Here is a 24,111-nt window from a genome sequence, read left to right on the forward strand (position 1 = left end):
CCTATGGAGCGGATGCCCATGCTCCTGGCTACACCCCCTCCTATCCACTTGGCTCCATCTCTCCACCTGGCCACACACCCCTCCTATCCACCTGCCTTCATCCCTCCATCTGGCTACACATCCCCCTCCTGTCCACCTGGCTCCATCCCTCCACCTTGCTCCATCCTCAATCCACCTGGATGCCCCCTCTCCTGTCCACCTGGCTATAGCCTCCCTCCATCTGGCTGCACCTCCTCTCTTGTCCACCTGGCTCCATTCCTCCACCTGGCTGAACCTCCTTTCCTGTCCACCTGGCTGCACCCCTCCTGTCCACCTGACTCCATCATCCCCCCATCTGGCTGCACCCCCTCCTGTCCACCTGGCTGCACCCCCTATTCCATCCACCTGGCTCCATCCCCTTACCTGGCTGATCCCCTCTCTCCTGTCCACCTGGCTCCATCCTCCCTCCAACTTGCTGCACTCCTGTCCACCTGGCTCCATTCCTCCACCAGGAGTTCTGGTGATAAAAAATTTTAATTAATGTTGATTATTTTTTTTTTAAAAGGGGGGGGGGGCGCAAGTAGCTGGTCTCGCCTAGGGTGCAAAATAGTTTTGCACCAGCCCTGCTTGCCGTTCTAGTTTAGTGTCTTAATTTAGTGACTAAATACTATCAGTGTATAAATAATGATGGTGGATAAATACATTAAATGTTCATTGTTCAATGATAAAATAATAAACTCTCACTAACATGACCAAATGATATATGAGTAAATAGTGAGTAAATATATATTATTATTGTATACCATCTCTGTCTTGCTATATCCGGTATCCTGTCCACCTCCTGTTACATGTCTGCAGTCTCTGAGGGGGAGCCAGTAGAGGATTCAAGAGTGGGAGCACCGCCAGATTGGGGATCACGAGGGAAGTCAGAGGTGTGTGGACTGTGTAGCGGAAACTATCAGATAAAACCAGAGTGCAAGGGAGAATTCTGCGGACCCTGATGTAAGTGGGAACTCTGATGTAAATGGGAGAGCAGAGCCCCCCCTTACATCAGAGTTCCCCCTTAGATAGTGATCTGTGGCATCGTCCTTTACATCAAGGTTCGCAGAGTTCTCCCTTGCACTGTAAGGGGGAATGCTGTGCTGGCTGTGTTATATTAACCTGACCTTCATGTAAATAGAGAAATTCGTTTTTTGACTTTTGTTTAACTTAAACACATTGCTAATAGCAGTAGCAACATGTTTATAGTTTAAATACTAAAAGTTGCACAGTTTAGCATCGAAAACAGCCATTTTAGGTGCTTTTTCAGTAAAAAAATGTATGTAGTTCGTAATTTTTAGGCATCTTGCCAGTAAATTTCACTTGGGGGGGTTGGCAACACTGCTTTACCCTCAGCTTCTTTAGCAAGGCAGTGGTAGCCTTGGAGGTGTGTTTGGGGTCAGTATTATGTTGAAATACTGCCCTGCTGCCCAGTCTCCCAAAGGAGGGGATCATGCTTTGCTTCAGTATGTCACAGTACGTGTTGGCATTCATGGTTCCCTCAATGATCTGTAGCTCCCCAGTGCCGGCAGCACTCATGCAGCCCCAGACCATGACACTCCCACCACCATGCTTGACTGTAGGCAAGACACACTTGTCTTTGTACTCCTCACCTGGTTGCCACCACACACGCCTGACACCATCTGAACCAAATAAGTTTATCTTAGTCTCATCAGACCACAGGACTTCCATGTCCTTAGTCTGTTTGTATTCAGCAAATTGTTTGGGGCTTTCTTGTGCATCATCTTTACAAGAGTCTTCCTTCTGGGACGACAGCCATGCAGACCAATTTGATGCAGTGTGCAGCATATGGTCTGAGCACTGCCAGGCTGAAGACCCACCCCTTCAACCTCTGCAGCAATGCTGACATCAGTCATATGTCTATTTCCCAAATACAAGCTCTGGATATGACGCTGAGCACGTGCACTCAACTTCTTTGGTCGACCATGACGAGGCCTGTTCTGAGTGGAACCTGTAATGTTAAACCGCTGTATGGTCTTGGCCACCGTGCTGCAGCTCAGTTTCAGGCTCTTGGCAATCTTCTTATAGCCTAGGCCATTTTTATGCAGAGCAACAATTCTTTTTTTCAGATCCTCAGAGAGTTCTTTGCCATGAGATGCCATGTTGTACTTCCAGTGACCAGTATGAGAGAGTGAGAGCGATAACACCAAATTTAACACACCTGCTCCCCATTCACACCCGAGACCTTGTAACACTAAGGCCTCGTACACACGGACGGACTGTCCGCTGAAAATGGTCTGCCGGACCGTTTTCAGCGGATATGTCCACCCGGAGATTTCTGTCTGATGGTTGTACACACCATCAAACAGAAATCCGCGCGTACACGATACGCGGTGACGTGGCCGCGACGATGACGCGGCGACGTGCGCGGCCCTGGAAGTTCAATGCTTCCACGCATGCGTCGAATCACTTCGACGCATGTGAGGGATGGCGGCCGATCGGACCTGTCCGGAGAGTCTGTACAGACGACCGAACATGTCCGACGGACAGGCTTCCAGCGGACATGTTTCTTAGCATGCTAAGAAACATTTATCCGCTGGAAACCTGTCCAATCCGCCGGAAAATTGTCCGGTCGGACGTACAGACGACCGAACATGTCCGCTGAAACTGGTCAGTTTCAGCGGACATGTTCGGTCGTGTGTACGGGGCCTAACAAGTCACATGACACCGGGGGAGGAAAATGGCTAATTGGCCCCAATTTGGAAATTTTCACTTAGGGGTGTACTCACTTTTGTTGCCAGCGGTTTAGACATTAATGGCTGTGTGTTGAGTTATTTTGAGGGGGCAGCAAATGTACACTGTTATACAAGCTGTACACTCACTACTTTACATTGTAGCAAAGTGTAATTTCTTCAGTGTTGTCACATGAAAAGATAGAATAAAATATTTACAAAAATGTGAGGGGTGTACTCACTTTTGTGAAATATTGTGTATATATATATATGTATATATATACATATACACACACGCACACATACAAATCGATACTTATCTGTTAAAACATCTAATAACTATACATATATCTTATATACAGTACATTCCATTATCTAAATGTTTATGTGATTAAATAAAAATCCTCTGCAAACCGGTTCTTTTATGATGATATAATATATCCACTGTGCCTGAATTAACTATGCAGTGTTCAAAGTGCATTCCACCACCATTCACAGTGTGTGTTCTCCTGGTTGTATTCATCACCTATCAAGTAAATAGGTCACTAAGCTTATTCTCCTTTAAGGGGTCTCATTTATCTCCTCAGGATGCCAACAACTTTTTTAACCACTTAAGGACCGCCTCCTGCATATGTACGTCAGCAGAATGGCACAGCTGGGCAGATGTACGTACAGGTACGTCCTGTACATGTAACCAGCCGTGGGTCGCGGGCGCCACCCGGTCCGAAGCTCCGGGACCGCGGGACCCGCAGACCCGATCGCCACTGGGGTCCCGCGATCGGTCCCCGGAGCTGAAGAACGGGGAGAGCCGTGCATCGATCGTGTCATCACTTTTATAGGGAGACACAATCGATGACGTCAATCCTACAGCCACACCCCCCTACAGTTGTAAACACACTTCAGGGAACACATAACCCCAACCCACATAACCCCAACCCCTAGTGGTTAAGCAGGGCCGTTTGAAGGAATTTGGGGGCCCCAAGCAAAATGGACATGGAGGCCCCCCCCCCCCTGCACGCACACAAAGCCTACAAGAACCACAGCATAGCGATACAGTGTAAGTTCACCCACACTTTATATAAAAAATGAAGGTTTACAGTGCAAATACTGCTGTTGTATATAATGTGCATAAAATGTTATTTGCAAAAAACACCACTGTACCATAAAATCAAGTATACATTAAAGTGCACAATAACGAAATCCAACATACTTAAAACACACACTAACATTTTTCAGTTTTGGGCGGATTTGCTAGTGCCCGAGGAAGGGTTAAAACCACCCGCAATGCGCTGCTGCAGCAGCGCATTGCCAGCGGTATAGCTGTGCTGTCCCATTGATTTCAATGGGCAGCAGCGGTGAAGGAGCGGTAAATACACCGCCCCTTCTCCGCTCCAAAAATGCGGCTAGCAGGACTTTTTTTACCGTCCTGCTGGCGCAATGCTCCAGTGTGAAAGCCCATTGGAGACAATTGAGCAGCTTCTTAAGGGCGGTTTGCAGGCGCTATTTTTAAGAAGCTGCTCAATTGTCTCCAGTGTGAAAGCCCTCGGGCTTTCACACTGGAGAATTGCGCCAGCAGGACGGTAAAAAAAAGTGTAAAAAAAAAGTCCTGCTAGCCACATCTTTGGAGCGGAGAAGGAGCGGTGTATTTACCGCTCCTTTACCGCTGCTGCCCATTGAAATCAATGGGACAGCGCAGCTATACCGCTGGCAATGCGCTGCTGCAGCAGCGCATTGCGGGCGGTTTTAACCCTTCCTCGGGCGCTAGCAAATCCGCCCATAGCGTTGGCAGTAAAAATAGCAGAGTTTTACCGCCGACGCTATGAGCGGCTCAGTGTGAAAGGACTCTTAAATGGGATGGTAAAGAAAATGGAAAGAAATCTATGGTAATTGTTTTGTATATATTACCCGATTCAAAAAAGAAGCAATTAGACCCCTCTCACACTGGAGCGTATTGCAGGCGCTATAAGATTAAAAATAGCGCCTGCAAACCGCCCTTAATCTTATAGCGCCTGCAATACGCTCCAGTGTGAAAGGGGTCTAATTGCTTCTTTTTTGAATCAGGTAATATATACAAAACAATTACCATAGATTTCTTTCCATTTTCTTTACCATGCCATCAATTGTCGCCATTGTGCCATGCCATCAATTGTCGCCACTGTGCCATGCCATCAATTGTCGCCACTGTGCCATGCCATCAATTGTCGCCACTGTGCCATGCCATCAATTGTCGCCACTGTGTCATGCCATCAATTGTCGCCACTGTGCCATGCCATCAATTGTCGCCACTGTGCCATGCCATCAATTGTCGCCACTGTGCCATGTCATAAAACACAGCCACTGTGCCATTAATTTTCGCCTATGTGCCATGCCATTAATTGTCACCACTGTGCCTATCAATTGCCAGCAGTTTGCCCCCTCAAAAAATAGCAGGGTGTTCTGAGCTCCTCCCCCTGCCATCCAGACACTCACATGTGGTCTCACCATAGTTTCACCTCCAGCCGCACACCTCCAGCCCCACACCTCCAGCCGCACATAGACATGCTGGAGATTGTAGTCCTCCTATAGTCCTGCCCAGCCTCCGCCTCTATCACACAGCCATCTACTCACTGTGCGTGTACTTCTTTCAGGGCTTCCGAGTCCCGCTACCTCCGCCCGCAGGTCCTCCGGTTCTCTGCACTTGATATGCACGTGTCAGCGATCCCCCTCACTGTTCTGTGCAAGAGTCGGCGCTGTCAGTAGTGTCCCGACTCCTGCAGCTTGCTGAGGCATCGGACCCAGGGAGGGACAGCACGGGTCCATCGGCTGCCCACGTTACGCTGCTTCCCACAGAGCAACTTGCCGCCCTTGACCGCATGGTGATAGCTGACGAGAGGGGAGGAGGAGGTGGGGAGGAAAGGACATCTGATTGGTTGTCAAGGAAGCGGCGGCCCCGTTCCTTGACAACCAATGATCGCCAGCATTTTTTTCTTTACTTTTCAGCTGTTAGCAGGGAATTCCTGCTGAGAGCTGAAAGTACAAAGATACAAAAATCCTGCTGCCTGTGCCGCTGGATGCTGGGGCCCCTGGCCAGCTCGAGGCCCCAAGCAATTGCCTCCTTTGCCTCTCTTGTTCCGACGGGCCTGGAACCGTCCCAAACTGCAACTGTCATTTTCACTATAAAGAATACATTTTAAATGCATTTTTTGCTGTGAAAATGACAATGGTCCCAAAAATGTGTCAAAATTGTCCGAAGTGTCCGCCAGAATGTCGCAGTCACGAAAAAAATCGCTGATCGCCGCCATTAGTAGTAAAAAAAAAAATAATTATAAAAATGCAATAAAACTATCCCCTATTTTGTAAACGCTATAAATTTTGCGCAAACCAATCGATAAACGCTTATTGCGATTTTTTTTACCAAAAATAGATAGAAGAATACGTATCGGCCTAAACTGAGGAAAAAAAATTGTATATATGTTTTTTGGGGATATTTATTATAGCAAAAAGTAAAAAATATTGCATTTTTTTCAAAATTGTCGCTCTATTTTTGTTTATAGCGCAAAAAATAAAAACCGCAGAGGCGATCAAATACCACCAAAAGAAAGCTCTATTTGTGGGGAAAAAGGACGCCAATTTTGTTTGGGAGCCACATCGCACGACCGCGCAATTGTCAGTTAAAGCGAGACAGTGCCGAATCGCAAAAAGGAAGGGGCCTGGTCTTTTACCTGCATTTTGGTCTGGGGTTAATGTTTCGATGATTTTTATTGAAGTTTTTACAGAACAAATAGCAAAGATCTAATAAACATTTTTATCCCTGGATTTCCACAAACCACCAATATTCATCAGAAAACTCCTCTACATAAGGTTTGCTTTCATCCGGCCCTTGGGGCATTATTCCCCCCCCCCCCCCCACTGTCAGCAACAGTGGGGCATAGTTCCTGTCACTGACAATGGGGCACTATTCTTTCCACTGACACCATTGATGGAACACTAATCCTCCTACTGACACCAATGATGGGACACTATTCTTCCCACTGACACCAATGATGGGACACTATTCCCCCCACTGACACCAATGACAAGGCATTGTTTACTCCCACTGTCACCAGGGCTCTTTCTTATTCCACTGGCCACAGTCCAGCACCCTTAAAGTTGGAAGGATAGTAAAATTACCCTTTGTTTGGAAAGTTTGGAGGCCCCTGCTCTATAGTGTGTACTTGTCTCAACCCAGAGCACTAAAGCCCTGTACACACGGCCGGAAATCCCGTCAGGAAAATAACTTTGGTTTTCCTGACGGGATTCTTGGCGAGCTTGGCTTGCCAAGCCGTGCATACAGACGGCCATTCAAAAGAACCGCCGTTCTTTTGAATGGCAAGAACGCGGTTATGTCATCGACTACGACGTTACCGCCATCTTGCTACACCCCACACTAAACTTGTATGCTACCGCAAATGCGTCAAACTCATATCGAGCATGCGTGGGATTACCTGCAACAGGTAAGTATACACACTCTCGGTTTTCTCGGCAGGAAACACTGCTGAGAATCCCGATGAGAAAATAGAGAGCAGGTTCTCTATTTTTCTCGTCAGGATTCCCTGCAGTTTTCTCGCCTAGAAAGCATACACACGCACGGTTTTCTCGGGGAAAAAGCTCTCCCAAACCGTGCGTGTGTACGAGGCTTAAGTGTAATTTCTGTCTGCTGCTTCGTTTCTTCTGCTATCAGCTTGAGATACTTCTGACAAGTTTTCCTGACACCAAGAGAAAAATGGTAACAGGGGAGAGATCTCCAGCACACGGCCTGTGATTGAGAGCCTCAGCTCTGTTCCTGTGAGCTGTGCGGAAGAAGTTGTGTCTCTTCCCTCTAGACAGCTGGCTGAGCTCTGCAGAGTGTAACTTCAACTCTCTGCCCCCTTTTTCTGGACTTTTAGACAAGCTTTAAAAAATCAGCACTTTGAATGGCTGTAGAGGAGAGAGTGAATGAATGAATGAGAAACTTATATAGCGCGACACATGCAAACTTAATCGCCTCTGGGCGCTTGTTGCTCCTGTCTCTTTTGATATCAAGAGAGATGAGTTTTGATCTTTCTCCTGAAGGCTAAGTGGTTCTCCTCCAACCGAATGCTGGTTGGTAAAGTGTTCCATAGTCTGGGACCCTGGACCGCGAATCTTCTATCTCCTTTGGACTTGTAGTTGGCGAAGATTTTGATTGGTGGATCGCAGAACGCGATTGGAGTTGTGAGCTTTTATTTTTTCGCATTGATAATGGGGAGCCTTCCCATGGATACATCTATGCGTTAGACAGAGTGCTTTAAAAGCAATTCTGTCTTTTACTGGCAACCAATGAAGGGATCTCAGTGAAGGTGAGATTGATTCCCAGGGCTTTTTCCCAGTCACAAGTCTGGCGGACGTATTTTGAACGACTTGCAGACGAGCGATTTGGTACTTTGGGAGTCCGAGGTAAAGGGCATTAGCATAGTCCAGTCTGGAGTTCACAATTGATCCCACTACGACCGCTATGTCTTCTTTGGGAATAAAAGGAGTAAGTCTGCGTAGTAGGCGCAGCAGATGGTGAGATTCGCTGACTACCGACCCTATTTGTGCGTCCATTGTCATGTAGGAGTCGAAGATGACCCTGAGACTTTTGACTTTGGCACTAGGGGTGATGCTTTTGCCCAGAATGGGCGGGGGTATCCACGATGTTGCATGTTGATTCATCCGCTTGGCGTGAAACAGGAGAAGTTCTGTTTTCGCTCCGTTGAGTTTAAGGTAACTCTTTGTCATCCAGTTCTCTATCAAAGAGAGGCATGTCTCTAGATTGAGGTGGCGATCCTTTCTATTGCAAATGCGGAAATATAGTTGCGTGTCATCTGCATATGAGTGATAAAGCAGTTTTTGGCTGCTGATGATTTAAAAAAGAGGACGAAGATAGATGTTGAATAACACCAGCGACAGAGGCGATCCTTGAGGGACTCCGCACGATACTATGCGTTTCTCAGAAGTGAAGGGTCCTAACTTCACTGTTTGTGATCGGTTTTCCAAAAAAGAGGAGAACCAAGATAAATCGCCTTCTGCGACTCTGGCTACTTCAGCTAGCCGTGTCAATAATAGTTTGTGGTCTACAGTGTCAAAAGCTGTGCTTAGGTCTAACAGAACCAGAAGACACGATTCTCCTTCGTCTGCGGCCTCGAGAGCGTCGTCCCATATTTTGAGCAATGCTGTTTCCGTCCCGTGTCCGGGACGGAAGCCAGATTGAAATGGATCAAGTAGGTTATGGGTATCTAGATGCTGTTGCAGCTGTTGTACCACTAATTTTTCCATTACCTTTGAGAGTACATTTAGGCATGTTATGGGACGGCGGTGGAGTGGGTCCTTGGGGTCTAGTGTGGGTTTCTTTAAGATGGGTTGGATTATGCCCTCTTTCAACTTGGAGGGCACTTTGCCCTCCTTGAAAGATTGGTTTATAAGCTGCGTGATAGGAGGTGCCAGGATGTCGGCGCATTCCTTCAGCAGTTTAGTGGGGATGTTATAATTTGGTGCTGTGCCGTTACGCAAAGCATCGATGATATTCTTTGTGGCATGGATAGAGATGGGTTCCAGCGTGAACTTACCTGATTGTGGTGAATTGTTGTGGGTATTGTGTGAATATTTGCGGGGGGCGTTGAGGGGGGTATTGTTTTGCTGAATGCTTTCTCGGATTTCCCCGATTTTATTAATGAAGTAATCCGATAAATCATTGCAAAATTCTTGGGTGTCCGAATTGGGGACTTCAAGACATCCTGGATTCATGGTCTGAGTGACCAGCTTGAAGAGTTTGCGGGGGCGGTTGAGGGCGCTGTTGATAGCCTTGGAAAAAAAATTTTTCTTGGCTTTGAAAATTTCTTTATGGTATTTTCTTGTTATTGCTTTGTAGATGGAGAGGTTTTCCTCTGAAGTGCTTCTTTTCCAGGCGGCTTCCGCCCTTCTGCGCTCTTGCTTCAGTAACGCCAGTTGGTTGTTGAACCAGCTGGAGGTATTTTTCCTGGTGCAGGTTTTACGTTTCGGCGCTATTAAGTCAGCAGCCTGTAATAGGGCTGCGTTTATGGCATCCAGTGTTTCTTCGGCCGTTTGATGCGGCTGAATTGTTTTTATTTTTCCCCTTAACGTGGTTTTGAAGAGTTCCGAGTGGAGCTTCCTCTGACATCTAGTCCAGTGTGTTGTCACTGGTTTTGATGTTTTTGTTAAGGAAGGGATTTCCGAAATAATAAATTTAATTGCATGATGATCTGTCCATGGCAACAGTTCATTTTCCACGTTTTTTATTTCCAGATCTTGTCTGAAAATAAGATCGAGTGTGTGACCTGAAGCATGTGTGGGCCCACATACTAATTGTTGTAGACCTAATCCTTCCAGATGGTGAATACAGGCGTCGGCAATGGGGTCTTGTGGGGAGTTGGCCCAGAGGTTGAAATCCCCGAGCAGCAAAAGGTGTTTGCCGTTAAGGGTGTAAGTGGAGATAAAGTCCGTCAATGATAGTAAAAGCTGCGATTTTGGACCGGGTGGTCTATAGCAGAGTAGAATCCGGACAGTCTCCTGGGAGTTTGTTTGCAGTTGTAGAGTAAGGGTTTCCATGAATGGAAGAGGGTTTTGAAGGACTGGTTTGGTGATCGCAAGATAAATCTTATGGATCACCGCCAGGCCTCCTCCTCTTTGCCCTATTCTGTTTTTAGTTATGATACGATAGTTATCTGGCACCAGTTCACTTAGAATGGTGTTACAGTCCGCTGTGAGCCAGCTCTCTGTAATAAAGAGGCAGTCTAAATCGTATTGTAGAATGAAATCATGGATTTCTAGTCGGTGTTTTACTGCCGATCTTGTGTTGATCAGCGGAGATTTTTGATAGTCGATCGTTGATCGATTCTCAATAGTCGCTCAATTATTAGGGCTTTTTTGGTGATGGCTGGCAATATTGCGGCAAATCGCCTCAGATCCCAAATGGTTTCTGCAAAATATTGCAGAGAGGGCTGCAAATAAACAGGTACAGCTTATGTAGGAGGATAAGGATTCATCTTCATATCTGAGGCCAGTCACTTCACTAGGTATATGTAAGGGTTTGCAACCACTTTAGGGCTGGGTTCACACTGGTGCAATGCGGGAACCACAGCGATTCCTGTACGGGTTCCCGCATCACATCTGTCTTGCAGGCAGTTATCACTGCTCTCTGCAAACCACTGCGGGTATCAATATAAAGTTAATGACAACCCCAAATGCAGTGTGTGAACTGTGAAATTGGGTCTGAACACCCATGCCATCCAATTCCAGTGCAGACGAAAGAAAAGTTCCTGCACCATTTTGGTCCGAATGCAATGCAAGTTCAGCCATACAAACTCTATGGCTAAATTCGCACTGCACAGACATCACAGGCATGCGGTGCGAATCACATGCGATGTCTGGGATGGCACCAATGTGAACCCAGCCTAAAAACAAAAGAAAATCACTCACAAATGTTACTTAAAGGGTCATTCCACCTAAAAATCATACTTTAAAGCGGAGGTTCGCCGGTAAAATGCTGTTTTTACCCTTAGATGTATGCTCATTTAGTCTAGGGGAATCGGCTAGTTGTTTAAAAATCCGAGCATTACTTACCGTTGTAGAGGGCGATCTTCTCCGCCGCTTCCGGGTATGGGCTGCGGGAGTGGGCGTTCCTTCTTGATTGACAGTCTTCCGACAGGCTTCCGACGGTCGCATCCATCGCGTCACGAGTAGCCGAAAGAAGCCGATAGTCGGTGCGGCTCTATACTGCGCCTGCGCACCGACGTTCGGCTACTTTCGGAAAATCGTGACGCGATGGATGCGCCCGTCGGAAGCCTGTCGGAAGACTGTCAATCAAGAAGGAACGCCCACTCCCGAAGACCATACCCGGAAGCGGCGGAGAAGATCGCCCTCTACAACGGTAAGTAATGCTCGGATTTTAAAACAACTAGCCGATTCCCCTAGACTAAATGAGCATCAATCTAAGGGTAAAAGAGCAAAAACGGCATTTATGGGTGAACTCCCGCTTTAATAAAAGGTTGAGCTTGTTGGGTCTTCCTGCCGAAATCCCCAACTCTGATCCTGTCCAGCTGGGAGAATTGAGTGTTTCCACCCACTTTTGTGCGTTCCAGCTCCTCTTGTTATATGCTCCTTAAAGGGGTTGTAAAGGAAAACATGTTTTTCCCTAAATTGCTTCCTTTACCTTAGTGCAGTCCTCCTTCACTTACCCCATCCTTCAATTTTGCTTTTAAATGTCCTTATTTCTTCTGAGAAATCCTCACTTTCTGTTCTTCTGTCTGTAACTACACACAGTAATGCGAGGCTTCCTCCCTGGTGTGGAGAAAGCCTCTTAAGGGGGGAGGGGGCGAGCAGGAGGAAGCTATTTAGGGGGGGGGGGGAATCCTATACAACCCCTTTAATATAACTGAAACAAAAACAAATCTAGTATGGATGGTGGGAGCCCATAAGAATGGGCACAGTAGGGAGCACAGGATCATGTGAAACTGCTTCCCTGGTTAAAGCAGGAGGACTTTCCAGGGTCACAGCTGTCATTTCTTAGCTAGAGTAGCTGAGGATGCAGCTACCCCAGCTTGTTCTATGCTGGAATATTGCCACTGGAAGGCAGGGGCGACAAAGGGGGTCTTATAGACCCCCAATGTCTTAATAAAAAGGACCTGTCACCTGCCCATGCTATAACACACCCCCTATGTGATGGCAATAAAGTAAAAAATAAAAAAAGTGTAAATAAAAAAAGGACATAAAAAAAATATAATAATATGACGTCTTCGCCTTCCCGAGCCACTAGGGGCCGCGTCACTGGGAACCCGATGCGTGTGCCCGGTGGGCACGATGTCTGCTGAGCACCGGCGATTGCCCAGTAACGGGGCAGGACTGTGGAGCTGTGTGTGTAAACACACAGATCCATGTCCTGTCAGGTAAGAGGAAACCGATGGTGTGCTCCCAGTACAGAGGAACACGATCGGTCTCCTCCCCTTGTGAGTCCCCTACACTAAGAATCACTGTCTAGGACACATATTTAACCCTTTAATCGCCTCCTAGTGTTAACACCTTCCCTGCCAGTCACATTTATACAGTAATCAATGCCTTTTTATAGCACTGATCGCTGCATAAATGTGAATGGTCCCAAAATAGTGTCAAAAGGGTCCGATATGTCCGTTGCAATATCTCAGTCACAATAAAAATTGCAGATGTAGAAGAATACGTATCAGCCTAAACTATGGAAAACATGTGTTTAAAAAAAAAAAAAAAAAAAAAAAAAATCGGGATATTTACTATAGCAAAAAGCAAAATAAAGTGTGATTTATTTTTTCAAACTTTTCACTCTTCATTTGTTTAAAGAGCAGATGTATCGGGGAAAAAAAATGGCTTGGGCCGGAAGGGGGTGAAAGTGCCCTGTATTGAGGTGGTTAATCTACTGTAAACTGGTAACACGTTAAAGACTTTTAAAGCATTGTCTATGGAAAATTTTGGGTACCATAGTCTGTTGCGATTTCACAGGAGTGTACAGTTTTAAGACTTGACATGTTTGGTATCTATTTACTCAATGCAACTTTATTTTTTATATTTTACCCAAAAAATTGGGTTTTATATTGTGTTTGTTTCCTAATTTTAGTGTATTCTTTCCTAAAAATATGCATTTGATAAACAACTCCACATATATTGTGCGACTTAAAAAAAATTGCAACTATAATAATATTTTTTTTTTTAGGGTCTTAGAAAATAAATACTTTTTGGGGGTTTTGCAGTAATTTCTAGCACAAAATGCAGATTCTAACGAGTACAAATAAGTAAAAAAAAAATAGAAAAGTGGTTAAGCTACACTGGCTCTATAAACTACTACATACTGTACGGTTAAACAGTTTTTTTGCATCAGACTGTGCAAAATATTTATATTGTGCTCACATATATACACAATATTGTAAAAACATAAGCATGATACTTCCTGCCACAAGCATAACCTAAACCTCATTTTCCCCATTATTACTGTACCTGACAATGAAAATGTGTCTTATTCCAAAATCTTCCTCTGCAGTGATACTTCTGTGATCAAGTTTTTATACAAAGCTTTATCAACTAAGGATATTGACTTTTTTCTTCAGTAAATAGTACTAACCTTTTATGTTGCATAACCGTGCAGGGGAATTCTATTCCGGTAAAATGAGAACGTTTTCCACAGAAATGAATGATGCAATAAATTTACAAGGTAAAAAAAATGTTGAGCAATAAATGAAATACAGTAAAACCTTGGTTTGAGGGTAACTTGGTTTGAGAGCGTTTTGCAAGACAAGCAAAATGTTTTAATACATTTTGCCTTGATATACAAGCGATGTCTTGATATAAGAGTAGCATCATGTCACAACTGAGTATAAAAAAAGAAGAGAGGAGCCTAAGGCCGGGTACACACGGGCAAACATGTACGATGAAACCGGTCCGTCGGACCGTTTTCACCGTACATGTCTGCCCGGGGACTTCTGTACGATGGCTGTACTAACCATCGTACAGAAGTCCGCGCGTAAACAATACGCGGGGCGTGTCCGCGCCGTCGCCGTGGCGATGACGCGGCGACGTGGGCGGGCCTACCTTTTAAATGCTTCCACGCATGCGTCAAAGTCATTCGACGCATGCGAGGGACGGCGGGCGCTCAGACATGTACGGTAGGTCTGTACTGACGACCGTACATGTCCGAGCGGGCAAGATTCCAGCGGACGGTTTTAAAACAAGTCCAGGAATATTTGCCCGCTGGGAAAAGGCCCGGCGGGCAAATGTTTGCTGGAATTCTGCCCGCTCGCGCCTACACATGACCGAACATGTATGCTGAAACTGGTCCGCGGACTAGTTTCAGCATACATGTTTGGTCGTGTGTACGGGGCCTAAGTGTAGCAATATGGTTACATTTAATTAAGGTACAACATTTAGCAACTTATTGCTACACTTAGGCCCCGTACACACGACCAAACATGTATGCTGAAACTGGTCCGCGGACCAGTTTCAGCATACATGTTCGGTCGTGTGTAGGCGCGAGCGGGCAGAATTCCAGCAAACATTTGCCCGCCGGGCCTTTTCCCAGCGGGCAAATATTCCTGGACTTGTTTTAAAACCGTCCACTGGAATCCTGCCCGCTCGGACATGTATGGTCGTCAGTACAGACCTACCGTACATGTCCGAGCGCCCGCCGTCCCTCGCATGCGTCGAATGACTTCGACGCATGCGTGGAAGCATTTAAAAGGCAGGCCCTGCCCACGTCACCGCGACGGCGCGGACACGCCTCGCGTATTGTTTACGCGCGGACTTCTGTACGATGGTTAGTACAGCCATCATACAGAAGTCCCCGGGCAGACATGTACGGTGAAAACGGTCCGACGGACCGGTTTCATCGTACATGTTTGCCCGTGTGTACCCGGCCTGAGAGGTGCCTCTCTTCTCTTTTATACTATTTTATGTAAAAAAAAAATGCTTTGATATACAAGTGCATTACAAGCATGTTTCTGGAACAAATTACACTTGCAAACCAAGGTTTTACTGTAAACTGATATGAGAGAGAAGATGCCAATGCCAGCAAGGGACTGTACGGATGTTAAACCATTGCTTTAAGTAGTCCATGAGTGAGTGAGTGAAAAACGTGTATAGCGCTACATTTGCAAACTGAATCACCCTCAAGGCGCTTGGCATCCATTTTCATTCTGTTTATCCTTCAGAATAAGTGGGTCTTGAGTTTTTTTCTGAAGGCCTGGTGATCAATTTCCATTCGGATATTAGTCGGTAATGCGTTCCACAGTCGAAGCCCTTGGACTGCAAATCTTCGCTATCCTTTGGTCTTGTAGCAGGCTTTTGTGATTTTCAGTAGTTTTCGGTTAGTAGATCGCAGAACACGATTGGGGTTTTGGTATTTTATTTTCTCAACTAAATATTGGGGGGGGCATTTCCGTGTACACATTTGTGCGTCAGGCAGAGGGCTTTAAATGTGACTCGGTCCTTCACGGCCAGCCAATGGAGGGATCTCAGGGAGGGAGTGATTGATTCCCAGGGTTTTTTCCCTGTTACCAGTCGTGCCGCCGTGTTCTGGACGCCTTGGAGCCGGGCAATCTGGTATTTTGGGAGTCCAAGGTAGAGGGAATTTGCATAATCTACTCTGGAATTAATAATTTTTAGGAGTGGGCGGTAAATATTGAATAGTACGGGTGATAGGGGGGATTCTTGGGGGACTCTGCATGACACGATACGTGTTTTAGACGTGAAAGGTCCTAGTTTCACTGTCTGGGATCGGTTTTCCAAAATGATGAGAACCAGGGTAGATCCGAGTCTGCAACTCCAGCTACCTCTGAGAGGCGAGACAACAGCAGTTTGTGGTCTACTGTGTCAAAGGCAACACTAAGGTCCAGAAGTATCAGAAGACAAGATTCTCCGTCGTCCACTGCTTCTAGCACGTCGTCCCATATTTTGAGAAGTGCTGTTTCTGTCCCGTGTCCTGGCCGGAAACCTGATTGTAGTGGGTGCAGAAGTTTGTTGGAGTCTAAATGGTGCTGTAGTTGTTGCACTACTGCTTTCTCAACGACCTTGGAAAAGATGTTTAGGCCAGTATAGGTCGCCCATTGTTTGGGTCTTTTGGGTCGAGGTTGTTTTTTTCTAGAAGGGGTTTTATTATGCCTTGCTTTAGGGAAGTCGGAACCATACCTTCTTTAAATGATTGGTTTATAAGATGCGTGATCGCGGGTGCCAAAATATCGGCACATTCTTTCAACAGTTTAGTAGGAATGATGTCGTTAGAGGATGTGCTGTCTCGTAGACTTCTGATGATATTTTTAGTGGTATCAATGGAAATTTGCTCAAACTTTGTAAACTTTGTTACTTGTAGAGCATTTGTATTACTATTTTCTTTTTGATTTTTAAGAGTGAGATTTGCGTGTTTTTTTTTTTTGCTGAATTGTTTAACGAATTTTTTTAATTTTATTGATGAAAAAAACAGATAATTCATTGCAAAACTCTTGTGTTTCGTATTTTGGTTCCTCTAGGCAGGCTGGGTTCATAGTCTGAACGACTAAATTGAACAGCTCTCGGGGGCGATTCCAGGCTTTTGTGATTATGTTTGAAAAGTGTTATTTTTTTGCTTTGAAGATTTCCTTGTGATACTTTTTAGTGATTAATTTATAATTGACATGGTTTTCCTTTGTAGGATTTCTTCTCCAGGCGCCTTCCACTCTCCTGCGCTCTTGTTTTAATGACGAAAGAGCGTCATTTAACCAGCCGGAGTTATTTTTACGGATGACTGTTCTGCGCTTGGGGGGGATTATGTCTGCGGTCTGTAGTAAAGCTTTGTTGATGGAGTTGAGAGTAGAGATGGCCTGCCGGTTCGCCCAGCGGTCGTTTCACAGCGAACTTTGCATGTCCGCGGTCCGCCAAACCAGCGGACATCTGGCGATGTTCGCGGCAGTCCGCAATGTTACATGGGTAAGAACTTTGACCTTTGACATATCCATCAGGTGGTGCAGGACAGCCAATTGAGACATTTCAGCACATGGACATACCCACTACCTTATAAATAGGCCTGATCTGGCGGGCCATCTTACATTCTGCTTTTTGTCAGTGTAGGGAGAGGTTGATGTTTGGAGCAGGGACAGGCTGTATTCAATCAAATAGCTATCTAACAGGTCCACAAAAGTTCTTTCAAGCACTGGTATAGGTGTGCTACTTGCTCTGCAGTACATAGGTGTGTAATACATTCATATACTTTTTGTCAGTGTAGGGACAGGTTGGCGTTTCCAGCAGGCCTAACAGGTCCATAAAGTTTCATAACTGGTGCGATAAACCAGTGGCCCCCCAAAACGTCAGATTTTGTTATATACCTTCTCTCAGATATACTGTGCTTCTCTAGAGACTTTTGTCACAGGGTCATTTAAAAAATGACAGGCAGAGGAAGAGGCAGGCCCTTCCGCAGGGGTGGTAGGGGTAGGCCAGACTGCTAATGTATCAGGAACGAGCCATCAACCATGTACGGTCACATCTGGCGCTCCCAGGACGCCGGCCCATGGCTCCGCAGTGTGGGCTTTTTTTAACGTGTCCACTGCAGACAATAGTGTTGCCATCTGCAGCCTTTGCAGTCAACGCATAAGTCGCGGTAAGCCCAACACTCACCTAGGGTCGACCGCCTTAAGAAGGCACCTGGCCTCCCATCACTGAGCCCAGTGAGAGCAACGCCATCAGAACCCACAAAGCCACACTCCAGGCTCTCACCATCCAGCCTCTTCTCCTTCTCCTTCCCCTCTATGCTCACAATTGTCCTCCACTCCACCTTCCATCATGCTTTCCTCACGTTTTTCTGCAAAAAGGCAGGCTTCCGTGGCCCAAATGTTCTTAAAAGAAACGATGACTGCTGACTCCTCATTTTCCAATGCTACCGTCTCTTCCGCTGTGCCGTCCAAGATCCCCAGAACCTATTTGAAATGCCAAGGGGAGACGTTGCCATGCTGTGCTGCGTCTGTTGTGCCTGGAAGACAAGAGCCACACTGGTCCTGCACTCATTTCAGCTTTGCGTTCACAGGCAGATCAGTGGCTAACACCGCTCAATTTGACAGTTGGTAAAGTGGTGTGCGACAACGGTGCCAATCTGCTGAGCGCGCTGAAACAGGGCAAAATTACACACGTGCCATGCATTGCACGCGTCCTGAACTTGGTTGTGCAGCGATTCGTTGCCAAATACCCTGGGACGTCTTGCGGCAGGCCAGGAAAATCTCGGCCCATTTCAGAAGATCTTACACGGCCATGGCTCGCCTTGCTGACATTCAGCGGCGACACAACCTGCCGGTTAGTCGTCTTATTTGTGACTGCCCTACGCGATGGAACTCAACATTGTATATGCTTGATAACTGCACGTTTCTGCTGGAGCAGCCTAACGACTACCTTTACGAACTCTGCGGCAGGACAGGTTCTGGGGAGCTTGGTTTTTTGCACCGCGCCAGTGGCTGCTAATGCGCGACTCATGCAGACTTCTGCGGCCATTTAATGAGATCACCAAACTGGTCAGTCGCAGCCAGGGCGCCATCAGTGACATCGTACCTTACGCCTTCTTTCTGGAGCGCGCATTGCGTTGTGTCATTGATCAAGCCATCGAGGAGCAGGAGCAGGAAGATGAGGAAGTTGCAATGCTGGATGAATTCCCAGGGGGGGGGGGGGCTACTCCACCTGAGACAAGTCAACAACGGGAGTCTGAAGAGGAGTCAGAGGAGGATGGTGCCGGGGCGGAGGAGGAGGAGCAAGAAGAGCATGCTTTAAAACTTTCTGGGATCCCTGGTGTTGTCCGTGGATGGGGGAAGGAGAATGAGGACGACATTATCCTGGATGATGAGCAGGAGCCAGGCCAGTACAGCGCTTCCAGTTTAGGGCAAATGGGGGCCTTTATGCTCCAGCGTTTTAAGAGGGACCCCTGTATAAAAAGCAAAAAGGGCAAGGACCAGTACTGGGTGGCAATGTACTTAGACCCCCGGTACAAACAAAACATGGCAGAAATGTAACCACCATCACAGGGGGCTATCAGAATGCAGCACTTCCAGGCCTTGCTTCAAAAAATGCTGCATTCTGCTTTTGCGTCCGCTGGCAGAGGAATTTCCACTCACAGAGAAACAGTTTCGGGTACCAATCCAACAGCGCCTGCAAGAAGAGGGCGGTTTGAAGAGGTCTTGGTCACTAATGATATGAGAGCGCCCAGAGGCTATTCAGTTTGCATGTGTTGCGCTATATAAGTTTCTCACTCACTCACTCAGATCATTCTTTCAGCCGACCCATCGACAGCTGTCCTCCGGATCCAGCATCAGGGAATGCCTAAACTGACAGGTGTTTGACTACATAGGAATATGGGGAAGAAATACCGCGCTGCTATAGAAAGGTGAAAAAAGCTGCTGGCACTAAATATACAGAAAGATATGTGACAGAATTGGAAGTGGGATATGTGCAGCGCTAATGGAGAGGACAAAATCTAATAAACAGGTTTTGTAAAAGGAGATCAAAATATAGGCAAGTAAAACATGGTATCACACGATGACTACTTGAAATTAGCAAAAAATACTGAGTGCGTGAACAACCAGATGAGAATAACCAATAATAGTCCAAAGTAGACCTCAGATGAACATAGGAGTCTATTGAAGGACTGTATGGAGAAACAGATGACTACTTTAAAAGTGACAGGAATTGCTGAATGCGTAATATGGGAATGACTAATGTTCAGGGCTTTTTTTCAGGGGGAACTTGGGGGAACTCAGTTCCACCACTTCTGGCTCAGACCCTTTGGTGCCTGTTCATCACAATCACTTGTAAACACAGAAGTCTGGTTTATGTTTTTACAAGTGACAGCTCTGCACTGTGTGTAACCCCCCCTGAACTCTGCACTCTGTATGTAATGCAATCCTCGTATTTAATGCCCCTTTAACCACTAGCTGACGGCCGTACGACTTTGTACGGCCGCAGCGCGGCTCCCAATCTCTAACAGGCCGTCTTTTTACTGCCGCCCCTTTGCTCGTTTCCCGAGCGCGCAGCGGGGAACTCCTGTGCTGACCATGTCCCCTGGACACAGCCAAACACAGATCGCGGTAAATAGCCAATCGCAGCGGCTATTTACAGCGCGATCTGTGGGGCCAATGAGAGATGATCTCATATGTAAACATATGAGATCATCTCTCATTGCCGGCTCTCCCCTCCTCACACAGACAGCGCGTGTGAGGAGGGGAGAGAAATCAAAGTAACCAGCGCTGGAAAAAAAAAAAAAAAGACTAACCAGTGCCACCACCTGTGCCCCCCACAGTACTACAGTGCCCCACACAGTGCCCCCCACAGTACTACAGTGCCCCACACAGTGCCCCCCACAGTACTACAGTGCCCCACACAGTACCCACCAGTACTACAGTGCCCCCCACAGTGCCTGCCACAGTGCCCCCCACAGTGCCCCCCAGTACCACTGTGTGCTCCCCAATACCACCGTGTGCCCACCAGTACCACCGTGTGCCCACCAGTACCACCGTGTGCCCACCAGTACCACCGTGTGCCCACCAGTACCACCGTGTGCCCACCAGTACCACCAGTGCCTATCTGCCACCTCAGTGCACATCTGCAATCAGTGCCCACCTGTGCCACCTCATCAGTGCCCACCTGTGCCACCTCATCAGTGCCCACCTGTGACACAGTCAATCAGTGCACATCAGTACCCATCTCATCAGTACCCATCTCAGTGCCATCTCATTAGTGCCATCTGTGTCGCCTCATTAGTGCCATCTGTGCTGCCTCATCAGTGCCCACCTGTGTCCACCAGTACACAGGCCTCATCGGTGCACATCAGTACCCATCTCATCAGTACCCATCTCAGTGCCATCTGTGCCACCTCAGTGCCATCTGTGCTGCCTCAGTGCCATCTATGCCACCTCATCAGTGCCATCTGTGCCACCTCATCAGTGCCATCTGTGGGCATTCCTGGCTTGTTAGGCCCCTTTCACATGTCCGTTCCGCTCATCCGTTATTACAAGTCCGTTAACAGACTTGTAATACATCCCTATGGGATCGCGTCCGTTAGCGGATGGAGCATCCGCTAACGTCCGCGTCCGTCGGGATCGGGTTTTCGGACGGAAGAAAACCCTATTTTTCTTCCGTCCGGCGGAACGGAACGGATGCAGACGGACAGACGGTCCGTCTGCATCCGGTTCCCCATAGGGCAGAGCGGAGCTGAGACAGGGCGGTCCCTGCACTGTGTGCGGGGACCGCCCTATCCGCCAACAGCTGAGCGGGGATCCCCGCTGAGCCGACGGAGACACACGGAGCGGACCCAGAAACGGTCCGCTCCGTGTGAAAGAGCCCATAGGGTCTCAAGAAATGAGATAGGCCTTCAGTACATCAGGTGTGATCATATGTGATCATTTATTATGATTTGCACTATAGCTTGTAGACTCTAAAACTTTCACACAGACCAAATAATTTCCAAAAACTTTGGGTTATTTTTATCAAAGACGTGTAGCAGTATAAATTGTGGCCAAAATTTATGAAGAAAAATTAATAATTTGCAAAATTTTATCACAGAAACTAAGAAAAAAACATTTTTTTCAAAATTTTCGGTCTTTTTTCATTAATAGCGCAAAAAATAAAAAATGCAGAGGTGATCAAATACCACCAAAAGAAAGCTCTATTTGTGGGAAAAAAAGGACAAAAAAATCATTTGGGTACAGTGTTGCATGACTGAGTAATTGTCATTCAAAGTGTAAGAGCACCGAAAGCTGAAAATTGGTCTGGTCAGGAGGGTGTTTAAGTGCCCAGTATGGAAGTGGTTAAGACCCTTCTACTGTTTGTGAAATCTGAACGGGGTCGTGGTCGAGTTCCTGCACCTATTTTCTGAGAAAAAAAGTTCTGCTAATGTTAGTCCAAAGTGAACCTCAGCTGATCACAGAAGTCCACTGAAAGACTGCACACAATATCAAATGGATATTCTATTCAACCATGTGGTGGATATTAGCAGATCTTCAAATTGATTGGAATAAGGGGAGACATAGATGTGAAGACAATCCTAGATAGATAAATTGGACACTCTTACCATGTGGTGTGGACCCAAGTACCTTTCGGTCTGAGTCAGACTTCCAGCAGCTCATTAGTGTGTACTGAGGTGACAAAAGTTACTCCTCCACAGCTTCAGGGCGTATAAAAGGCATGTAAGAAAGCAAAAAAAGCCTCCACATGGTGTAGATCAGATTGACCAAAAAAGGGTTTATTAAAAACAGGAACCAAACAACAAAAAAATAAATAAAAAGTAGATAAAATAGTATACATCCAGCAAAGGTTACACAGGGTGATCATAAGTAAAAGGGCGCAGTATCGGCAGCAAGCGTAGAACCTAACTACATAGGGTTAACGGCCGATGTGGACACACTGAGAAGTGATGAACCCCTGGACTACTGGGTGGGCAGGCTTGACCTCTGGCCAGAGCTTGCACAATTTGCAATGGAACTGTTGGCTTGCCCCTCGTCCAGTGTCCTGTCCGAAAGGACGTTCAGCGCAGGCGGTGGGGTTGAGACCGAAAAGCGCACTTGCCTAGCTCAAAACAGTGTTGACTACCTCACTTTTATAAAAATGAATGAAGCATGGATCTGGAACACAAGTAACCAGTAGACTATGTTTCATTCAAATTCAGGTGAACGCCTGTGGGCTAATTTTTGAGACCTGTAATGGCCGACACTTACTTCTGTATCCGGTGAATGCCTAATGTACCACCAGCCACAGAATACAAAGTTGTTTGCTGTCAGGTGAACATCTGTGGCCGTGGGCTAATTTTTGAGGCCTGTAATGGCCGACACTTACTTCTGTATCCGGTGAATGCCTAATGTACCACCAGCCACAGAATACAAAGTTGTTTGCTGTCAGGTGAACGCCTGTGGCCAGGGGCTAATTTTTTGGGCCTGTAATGGTCGACACTTACTTCTGTATCCGGTGAATGCCTAATGTACCACCAGCCACAGAATACAAAGTTGTTTCTGTCAGGTGAACGCCTGTGGCCGTGGGCTAATACTACAGTCCTGATCAGTCCCTTGTCCTGCGGGCATTGTGTACTGTAGCGTTGTCCTGTTGAAAAACCCAGTCGTTACCACACAGACGAGGGCCCTCAGTCATGAGGAATGCTCTCTGCCATATCTGGACATAGCCAGCGGCCGTTTGACGCCCCTGCACTTCCTGAAGCTCCATTGTTCCACTGAAGGAAAAAGCATCCCAGCCCATTATGGCGCCCCCTCCACTGTGGCGCGTAGAAAACAGCTCAGGTGGGATCTGCTTGTCATGCCAGTAACGTTGGAAACCATCAGGACCATCAAGGTTACATTTTTTCTCATCAGAGAATTAAACTTTCTTCCACCTTTGAATGTCCCATGTTTGGTGCTCTCTTGCAAAGTCCAAATGAGCAGTTCTGTGGCTTTCAAGGAGACAAGGTTTTTGAAGTTTTTTGCTTTTGAAGCCCTTCAGTCTCAGATGCTGTCTGATGGTTATGGGGCTGCAGTCAGCACCAGTAAGGGCCTTAATTTGGGTCAAGGATCGTCCAGTGTCTTGATGAGAAACCCTGCTTATGCAGTTCAGCAACCCGACCACGTCCAAAAAGGGAGATTTTTTTTGCCTTTGCCATCACAACGTGTGACTACCTGACAGATGATGACAATGAATCCACATCTTTGCACAGATTTAGCCTTTTAAAGGCATGTGGTCCTAAAATTTTGATCAGCTGAAAAACAGCCTGTTTCAGTTTATTCGTTATTTTCAATTAATTGAATGCTCAAAAAATGTTTTGTCTCACTCTCATTTCTTCTTGTTGCATGTTGAAGCTCTACTTGGAACCTTGTTAAAGCGGATGTGCCACGGGAAAATAATATTAAAAGCCAGCAGCTACAAA

General features: G+C 46.6%; 1 protein-coding gene across 1 annotated transcript in view; it reads right to left on the minus strand.

The window, feature by feature from the left end:
• Window positions 1-13,806, minus strand: part of LOC120936088 — a 37,609-nt gene extending 23,803 nt beyond the window's left edge. Inside the window, exon 1 of the mRNA XM_040348199.1 lies at window positions 13,707-13,806. The gene's annotated coding sequence lies outside the window, so the exon portion shown is untranslated. The remainder of the gene's footprint in view (window positions 1-13,706) is intronic.
• Between the last annotated feature and the right edge of the window lie 10,305 nt (window positions 13,807-24,111).

Source organism: Rana temporaria, chromosome 4 (assembly GCF_905171775.1).
Source record: "Rana temporaria chromosome 4, aRanTem1.1, whole genome shotgun sequence".
NCBI classification, from domain to species: Eukaryota; Metazoa; Chordata; class Amphibia; order Anura; family Ranidae; genus Rana; species Rana temporaria.